The following is a 10,426-nucleotide window of genomic DNA, read 5'->3' as shown; positions in this document are numbered from 1 at the left end:
AGGAATGCCCTGGTCATTGGTGGTCGCTATGGGCTGGGCCAATCCCAGAGCAATCCTGGGACCACAGGAGTCCTGAGGAAATACATCCCCCTGGGGAGTGAATTCACATCTCCCTGAACTTAACGCGGGCCTCATCTGGGACCACTTCGGGGAACTGCAGAGGCAGAGCTGCAGCATCACCCTCCAAGAGGTAACCCTCGGTGCCAGCCCTCCACACAAGTATGGGAGGGCAAGGCAGTTCCACACCCCAGAGGACGGGGGTCCCTGGGCTCAGCTGGCTGGACTGGAAGGAGAGCTTGGTGCTCAGTTTCCCCATCTGTGCAGTGATGGTGTGGTAAACGCTGCACCTGAAGAAGCCCATGAAATCCTGAGTCAGAGATTCTTAATTCGTATGTGTTAGTAAAGCTTACGACCATTCGTATGTGTTAGTAAAATCTGCAAAAGTAAGGTACTTTAACTACAAACGGTGAAGACTGCTGTCTTCCCATTCTTTTATCTCATCTGTTAGCGTTGATGCAACTGTGGTACTTTTAGGATCCAAGGAGAAGTTGGGTTAGAGACACGTACATTAATTGCGGCTCAGTGGGACATAGTTATGTGGTTTGCAGTTGGTTTCATGTATAGTGAAGTTAACCGCCAGCCATTCTGGTTTAGAAATAGTTTCCAAAATACTCCTACCATGCGCTGTGCCAACTCATCTGACATTGTGACACAGAGGTGTAGGCAGAGGCTGTGCTGTAATACAAGAACAATACGGTAGAGGAAGATAAACAAGGTCTGAAACATACAGACCGAAACTAGCCTGTGGAAAATTCGCCCAAACAGACACGTGAAATCCTAAGTGGAAAATACAATCTTGTTGAAATATGATCAAAACAGAAATTGTCTCCTGAAAGAGATGCTTTCAATCATGCCTTAAATGCTTTTTTTCCTTTGTTTGATGGGAATTTCAAGAAATAGAAGTTATCATATTCCTGTACTACAAGCAGGTAGCACATCTAGATAGCTCAGAGAGGAGAGAAACTGGTTAGAGGTTGTAGCAGATTTTATTTTTCTAGAGATGGTTGCAACAATGCCTCCTGGCCTCATGCTCTTACCCCTCCCTCATCAAGAGGTGGACACAGATTCCCTTTCTCTTGGATCTTTTGGGCTGGAGCCGCTAACTAATAGGATGTGAGGAACTTGACGCTGCTTGACTCTGTGGTTAGGTAACAAAAGGCGATGTAGCTCCTCCTCGACGGCTGGAAAACTCCCACTGAGAGTCACCATGACAGATGTCCAAGTCCCTGAGGTTCCGTGCTGTGAGGAAGCCAGGCCATGTGGAGAGGTCAAGAGTCCTCATCCCCAAGTCCTCCCAGACCAGGGCACTGGGATGCATAAGCCTTCAGGTGATTCCAGCCCAGCTATTGAGTCACCCCCAGCCTGTGCCCTTTCTGAATTTTTGACCCACGGAAACTATGAGCCTAATAAAGGGGTTACTGTGTTATGCCATTAAGTTTGGGGTGGTCTGTTACACAGCCATAGTAACTAAATCAGAGCTTTTCTCAAATTTGCTATAACAATCCTAAAGTTTTACATAGCATTGTCAATGAAGAGCTGTGAAGCAGAAGGAAACTACAAATAATTAACTATTACTAACTATCAATAATTTAAAAAACCAAATTTCATTCATCCAGGCTGGGGGAAGTTTTCTTTCTATTTGAGCTAAAGAAAATGATTTTACAAAATTTTCCTCACATCACATGAAGGGTTAATACTATCGAGGTGCCTCATCATTGCTGCTGTTGACCTTGATCACCTTGCTGAGATAATGTTTGTCTATCTTCTCTATTGTAATTTACTTTATTCCCACTTTTCATACTGTCCTTTTTGGAACTAAGTCACTAAGCATAGCCCGCACTTAAGAAGTGGGAGTTATATTCCATCTCCTTTAGAGGGGAGTATCTATATAAATCATTTGGAATTCTTCTGCATTGAAGATTGATTTGCCTCTCTCCCTCACTGACTTATTTAATTCAATCATTTATTTACACCTGTGTGAACTTATGGATATTTATTTATGCTTTGGGTTATAAATACTATGTTAGTTATTTTGTTGCTCAAATTTATATGTATATGTAATATATATTAAAAATATGACAGGGGCTTCCCTGATGGCGCAGTAGTTGAGAGTCCGCCTGCTGATGCAGGGGACACGGGGTCGTGCCCTGGTCCGGGAAGATCCCACATGCCATGGAGCGGCTGGACCCGTGAGCCATGGCCGCTGAGCCTGCGCGTCCGGAGTCTGTGCTCCGCAACGGGAGAGGCCACAACAGGGAGAGGCCCGCGTACCGAAAAAGAAAAAAAATTACATATGTATATATAAACCTGTGTGTATACAATATATATTATATATTAATATATATTAATCCATGTATGTACACATATCCATAATTATTTCTACATGTATCTATCAGTATCTATATTAAGTTAAACATAAGTTCATACTCATAGAGTCTCTAGCTCTAACCCAGTACCTTGTGCTTCATTCTTGTCATCTGGGATTTTTAAAAAAATGAATTAATAATTAAAAATCTAACAACAACAAACATAAAACTCAAGACCCAGATTGTTTGATGGCAAGTCTTACCAAGAATTCAAGGAATAGACACGATTTTAAAAGTGTATTTGAAAGGCACCAAGAAAGACTAAAAGCAAAGAAACCCAAAAAAACAGGAAAGACGTTCCTAGATAGAAAGACTCCATATCTAAAGGTGTCAGTTCTTTCCAAAAATAACCTATACATTTAATGACATTCCAGATGAAATCCCAGAAGGGTTTTCAATGAAATTTGACAAGCTGGATCTAAAATATATATATAGAAGGTCAAAAAACAATAAAAGTCAAGACAATTCTAAAGAAGAACAGGAAGGGGATTTGCTTTACTATAAATTAATTAATAGCTGAGTCTTGGTGCAGGAGTAGACAACTGGACAAATACAACAGATTATGGAGCCAAGAAACAGATCCACACATATTTGGAAAATTGTTAGATGAGAAAATTGGCAGTGCAGATCAGAGGGGACAGAACTATTCATTAAATGGTGCTGGCAAAAACATAATTTAGGTCTTATATTTAAAAGTAAAGAGTTTGATATTTACAACATCAGAATAAAAAGGGATTTCTTAAACAAGAAACAAAACCCACAGACCATAAAGGAAAACAATCATATACTCAATTACATTAAAATGTAATTAAAATACAAAACTTCTTTTTAATAAACGACACCTGTCAAATTTGAAAAAATAAGCTACAGACTGAGGGAAGATATTTGCAATACATTTAGTCAAAAAAGTATTGGAATCAAAAAATATCTTTATACATTAACAAATCAGTCAGAAAAAAACAAAGAACTGAATAGAGAAAATGGGCAGAGTATATAAACAGGCACATCACAGAAGAGCGAACGAGAATAGCCAAGAAAAACACAAAAAATACGTTCAACTTCACTAGTATTCAGGGAAATGCAAATTAAATTCACAGCAAGATACTGCTTCATACACAGCAGATTTGCAAACATTCAAAAATCCTGCAAGATTTTTAAGTGATGAAGTAAATTAAGCATTTTTCCTTCTCCCCTTGGAAGTCTTCCAAAAGCAACATGAGGAAATAATGACAGAAACACAAACTCCACCTCTGATAAAACTAAAAGACATTTGAATCCCAACCCACAAAATATCTGGAAGGACTGCCAAAAGTAATGAAGATCAAGCAGTAGGGGCAGGTAGAGAAGCAAGGATGCAGGCGATGCCTGAGCTCAGAGACAGTTCAGAGTGTACATACCAAGGTGCAGAACACACCCTGAATTGCAGAGCCAAAATAAGGAATGGGGTGCATGGGCTTGTGGCAGGAAATTCCCTGGGATTGGTTTAGTTATGAGAAATATAGGAGGTAGGGCTGATTGATAAATCCCAGAGACAAGTCCCTTGAACACGAAGCTGAGTATTCCAACACCTGAGCAGACCCACAGCTGCCTATCTCATTTGGCTGCATAATGGTGAAGTAAAGGAACACATGTTCACTACCCTAAGACATAAAGATGGTTCCTGTTGGGGCACTAGTTGCTCAGGCCTCTCCTTGAGCCTTGAGATTAACTTTCTGTAAATAGTTTGTATCTGTTATTAGGGTTCCCCAGAGAAACAGAACTAATAGGTTGCATGTGTATATGTATATGTATATATATATATATAAAGTGAGTTATTATAAGGAATTGGCTCATGCAATTATGGAGGCTGGCAAGTCCACAAACTGCAGAGTGGAGACCGAAGAGAGCCAATGATGCTCATGAAGTCTGAGGCAGCTGGCTGAAGAATTCCCTCTCACTTGTGGAAGCCAGTCTCTTTGTTCCAGCCAGGCCTTCAAATGATTGGATGAGGCCCACCCACATTATGAAGGACAATCTGCTTTACTCAAATTTAAATGCTAATCTCATCCAAAAACACTCTCCAAGTTGACACATAAAATTAACCATCACAGTGTCCTGGGTTTGGTTCCTTAGAAGCAGAGCCTGAGGCAGGGATTTGGATGCACTTGTTTTATAGAGGAAATCCTCTCAGGAGACTGGCAGTGAGGGGAATCAGGGCAGGAAAAGTAGCTAAACAGCTCTAAGCTGCAGTCTAGCTTCAGGACGATCCTTTGGAGACTTCTGCAGCACAAATGACACGATTGTTTCCATTTTGAAGCAAGGGGCCTGGTTCTCTGAACTTCTGCGTCTGTTGGGTGTTGACTGTGGGCTACCCCAGAGCTGGGGGTATGAGTGAGAACATCACTTCCTTGGGTGGGTGGTTAACTTTATGCGTTAACTTGGCCGGGCTATGGTGCCCACTTGTTTGGTCAAACGCTAGTTTAGATGTTGATATGAAGATATTTTTGTAGATGTAACTAATTTATAATCAGTTGACTTTGAATAAAGGAGTATTGTGGGTGGGCCTCATTCTGTCAGTTGAAGAGCAAAAACTGAGTTTTCCCAAAGCAGCAGGAATTCTGCCAAAGACTGGAACATCAACTCTTGCCTGAGTTTCCAGCCTAATGGCCCCTCTACAAATTTCAGACTTGTCAGACCCCACAATCACACACTCCAATTCCCAGATCCCCCCGCTCCTGCCGCCCTCTCCAACTGGTTTTGTTTCTCTGGAGAAGCCTCACTGACACAGCAGGCAAGGGGGCTTTTATTCAGCCAAAGGTAAATCTCTGGAGGAGTTACCTGTGAGCCATTAGCAACTAACCATTCCAGCAGCTGGAGGATGGGTGCACTGGTCTGATACAGAGAATCTGGGTAGGGCACCAGTAGCATCCAGTACAGTCCATCTCCTGCACCACTCAGATCCACTATCTTCCCGCATTAAATTCATTCAATCCAGGAACAGCTTTTCCAGGATTCTGGTCGGTCACAATTTCTGGGGACACATACAAGAGAGGAGTCAGTGGAATACAGCTTGTGCTGCTACGATTGGTCCCAAACCTGTAGCTGACTCTGTCATCTTCCCCCTCCGCCCCCCATTCTAGGCTCTCCTCCCCCCGAGCCAGCACTTCTGCTGGTCCAAGCAGCTCTCATGGTGGGGTGTCCCCAGACTCTCATCCCTGAGGGACCTGGAGTTCGGGTTACCATGCTATTATCAGACCATGGTTGCTATAATAGCCCATTTTACAGTTAAAACTTTGTGTGAGAAAATCAAGGATCATCTGATGCCAAACATATTCCTCCCTGCTCTCGTTCTATAGCAGCAGCCCTAGCTCCTGACGATCAGAACCAATTACCCCTACCAGTATGGTAAGTAATTCCTTTCTTTGCCTGCTGGTCTATCAGCATGAGGAGCCCAAAGTGACAAGGCAGCAGCCATAGGTTTAAGTTTAGTGTGACTCATTGTGTCCCCATATAGAAGCTCCCTGGCCTGGGAGAGCTGGGAAGAGCAGCCCAGGGAGGGGTGTGGCTGTACCCAGCACAGATTGGGTTAAATCTCCAGCCCTTAGAGGGACAGAGTGTGGCCCCCAAAGTCTCTGGCAGCCTCCTTCACCCCTAACCCCCGCTGTATCAGGGAGCCTTGAGGTCTGCAGCATGGTACTGTGGTCCCACGGGTACAGCAAGCTGTCAAAGTCTTTCCCCTGGGACACCATGTGGGAAAAAGAACAACGTGAGAAGTCAGAAGAGTTTACTGCCCTGGACACCTGCCTCGGAGAGAAGAGGAGGAGGTTAGGAGCAAGTCACAGAAGCCCCGCACGAGGCCTCCAGGTCGGGCACAGGCTGGCCTTCATGTTTGGAACTGGAAATACCTGGGGGCTGGTCCCCACCTGAGAATCCAAGGGGTCCACTGCTGTTTATCTTCCTTTCCCAGGAGTAAGAAGAACGTCATTGGTTCTATGGTCCATCATTATAACCATTCACGGACACCCACTCTTAACCCATTTGCCCATCTCTTGCTTCATTACACTCACTGGGGAACAGTCAATCCTGGTGGAATCCAACTCTTGGACCACTTGGCACCTGCACTCACTTTAACCCCATGACCAGGAGCCTCCAGTGGGTCCCTGTGTTGCCCAGCAGGCCTAGCCCCTGTCCTTAGTCCATTCCCCTCTGCCACTCCAATAACTTGGTCATACTTTCTCCCCCATCCATAAACCTCTACAACCTCCTCCAAACTCTCAGCTGATGACCTTGATTCCTATGCCTAATTTCTTCTGTTACCTATACTGTCTCCAATTTTTCTCCTCTTGTTTTCTTGAACCAGTTAGGCTTCTCTCCCACTGCTCTACCAAACTGCTCTTGTCAAGAGCCCCAGTCAAAGCCCATGTCTGGTCCAGTGATGAGTTCTCAGTCCTCACCTTACTTGACGTCTCAGCAGCATGTGACACAAGTGATGGTGTTCTCCCCCTTGAAATGTTTTCTTCCCCTGGCTTCCTGGACAGCACACTAACCTGGTATTTCTCCTCCTACACCACCCACTCCTTCTCAGTCATCTTTGCTGCTTCTTGCCACCTTCCTGACCTCTCCAGACCTACATCAGTCCACACAGCAAACAGGTTCCAGAAGAGTCTGGATGCCCAGCCTACTCTCCAGCTGCTGTTTTTCCCACCCACCCTATTCCTGCAGCCTTGGGCTCCTCCCAGTCCATAGAAGGGTACCTGCACAGGGGTGATGTCCTCTGGGGCAGCTGGAAGCATCAGGACCTCAGGCTGGCGCAGGCTATGGCAGTAAGTCCCTGGCCATGCTGTCCCTCAGTGAAAGGGGATCTTGGGTCCTGGGGCCCCATGCTGCCTCTCACCCCTGAATCCACTGAGGGACAGCTGCTTGTCTGATGGGAAGCTGCTTGTCCAGACACAGCTCAGGACTAGATTCCCAAAACCGGGCATAGTCTGGGAATGAGAGAAGGAGCCTCCAGATAGTGGCACTGTCACATGCAGACCCCATCACATGCAGACCCCTCCGTAGCCAGCGTATGGGGCATCAGGAGGGGACTTGAGAAGGCAGCCTGTCTGCAGTAGTTCTTGCTCAGAGGAAGGCACAGATCAGGAAAGGGGGGTGCAAAGGAGGCATCTAGGCTAAGGTCATCAGGGGCTTCCACTGAGCGTGAAACTTTGCAGGTACTCCTGGGAGCCACTTGCCAGCCTGGTGAGGGCAGGGGAAGGGGCTTGTGTGAAGGCTGTGGCCTCAGCTGTTGATCTCAGCAGGTGATGCAAGAATGTCATGTCTGAGGAAGGCCGGGTGGTCTCTTAAGTTTGTACTTCCCACCCCTTCATGTCACAGTACTCCTATGTTGCCACGTCACTGACCTGAATCACTTGGGTAAATGGACAAGTCTGCAGGGAGCTGGAGGAGGATGGCCAAGAGGGCTCCAAACGCCCCAGGCCCTTCCAGGCATCTTGAGGGCTGAGGAACTCGAGGTCTCATTCAGGAATATCAGAGAACAGCAGCCACTGGCTGGGAAGACCTGCCCTCGGCTACTGGTTCACTCTGCCCCTCCCCTCCCGCCCTCACTCCCTGGATGGTGGCAGTAACAATCCCACAGTGGTGGGGCCTTAAATCTGCCCAGCTTAGCAAAGCAAGTATCTGTTAGGAGGTCAGGGCTCCACCCTCTGGGTGGCTCCCACACCGAGGGCTTTTTCCTCACCTCTTGGATGTCAGCCAGCACCAACAGAAACCTCTGGTAAAGCTAATAAAAAAAAGAGCACACACACGTGCACACAGGGACACACGAAGATGGACCACCTCCTCCCCGGCCAGGAGGAAGGAGGGAGAAGGGGAAGATTCATGGAGCAAAGACAAGGAGTGAGTCCTGTCAAATGTCCCCAGAAGGCCAGGTCCTTCCCCTGGCCTAGGGGAGGGTTGGGGCCTAGGGACAGGTCACTCTGGCCAGCATCACCAGCCAGCCCTACCCCCAGCAAGGTGGCAGCAACAAGCCCAGGTCTGAGCCAGGTTGCTCTGAATGTACCTGGCAGGACGCGGGGAGCGATGAGGACCAAATCATTTAGGACCAGGCGAGAGGTCACTTCTCTGCAGCTCAGAGCCATCAACACCCCTTAGAAAAGAGCAACCAGCAAGTACTGAGAGCACGCGGCATGCCAGCCACTGTGCTCAGCGTGTCACACACCTTGTCTCATTTCACCCTCATGGCTCCCTGTAAGTGGCCTCCGAGAGCTATAGTGAGGCCAGCAGTTCTCAAACCAAGAGACTCCTTACCCTTGCAAGTGTCAGAGTCAACTTGTCCCATGGAAGAGTGGACCTCAGTTCTGACTGATGGTGCATTTGGGGACTAAAAAACATATTGGTGATCAAAAAACTCAGATATTGTTAATAGAATGTTATGAAACAATGATACCTAACTTTTTCTATTATTTAGGATATGCAGTTGCTGATTTAACCTAAGTTATTTCTTAAAAAGACAAATTCAGAAAATTTACTGTGTAACTGAAAATTGTTAATTTTTTTTAAATGCTGGGAGGTGATCTCAGCCTGTCCTCTGTCTTTCATCTTGAAACTGGAATTCTCCTTTGTAATATTTTACTTACCCCCCGCAGCACCAAACCCATCAAATATAAATACAGATTAATAATTTCATAACATCACTTCAAGGCTCTGAAGTTCTCCAGAACTGTATCCCTTCGTCCTCCTCCCCAAGTCCCACACTGCCGCCTGAAGGTCACTGCGCCATTGCATGGCCAGTGACCTGACCAGGAGCCGTCACAGCCCAGAGCTTGTACACAACCCTCTCAAACATGAGATGACTATCAAGAATTACCAAATATATAAAGAAGGTAAAGCCCATGAAGGAGAGGCAACAAAGAACCTACCCCAAGGAAACGGTTCACGTAACAATCAGGAAAATACCATGAAATGCACATATTAACACCATCTGAGGGAAGTGGTGAAGCATTTCCATGCAATGAAAACAAGTAGTTTTGGAAGATCCTATTAGGGAACTTAAACAGGGAAATGTGACAGTCAAAAGTTAAACAAAAACCCCCAAAAGATGGATAGAGGAGCAGGCTGGACACAGGTGGAGTATATATTTGTGAACCAAAAAATCATGCAAAGAAAATCCTCAGAATGCAGCACAAATGAAAAAAATAGAATATGTAAAAGGAAAGTTTAGGGATACAGAGAATCGATTCATACATTTCATTTTCCATTTACTAGGAATCCAGAAAGAGAAAGAAGAAGGGCAGTGTTTTGATACAATTGGTAGATAATTTCTTAGAGCTTCAAAAAGACATGAATCTCGAAATCGAAAGAGGTCACTGATTTTTTTTAAGTTCCCAATTTAGAAAAGTCATAGTGAAACTTTTGAAAATCGAAGACAAAGAGAAAACCCTAAAAATTAGGTAAAGATAAACTACCTACAATGGGATGAGAATTCAGCTGACGTCAGGCTGCCCATTGGCAATATGCAATGCAAAGAGGCATTAAAATCTGAGTAGGGACTTCCCTGGTGGCGCAGTGGTTGAGAGTCCGCTTGTCGATGCAGGGGACACAGGTTCGTGCCCCGGTCGGGGAAGATCCCACATGCCGTGGAGCGGCTGGGCCCGTGAGCCATGGCCGCTGAGCCTGCGCGTCCGGAGCCTGTGCTCCGCAACGGGAGAGGCCACAACAGTGAGAGGCCCGCGTACCGCAAAAAAAAGAAAAAAAAAAAAAATCTGAGTAGATGTAAGCCTGAACCAAGTATCCTACCCTAATCCAGACTATTATAAGTCAGGGCAAGAAAAGACAATTCCAGACATATCAGGACTCAGAAGGTTTACATTCCACAGATCCTCCACTATAGAACTATTCAATTTTGCACTCCAACAAAAAGAAAGATAAACCCAAAAGGAAGACAGCAGGCCAAAGGATAAAGACTCATAAAAGGGGGCCTCCCTGGTGGCGCAGTGGTTGGGAGTCCGCCTGCCGATGCA

This window comes from Lipotes vexillifer, unplaced genomic scaffold (assembly GCF_000442215.2).
Source record: "Lipotes vexillifer unplaced genomic scaffold, Lipotes_vexillifer_v1.1 scaffold408, whole genome shotgun sequence".
Taxonomy (NCBI): Eukaryota; Metazoa; Chordata; class Mammalia; order Artiodactyla; family Lipotidae; genus Lipotes; species Lipotes vexillifer.
Note: the sequence above shows the minus strand (reverse complement) of the source record.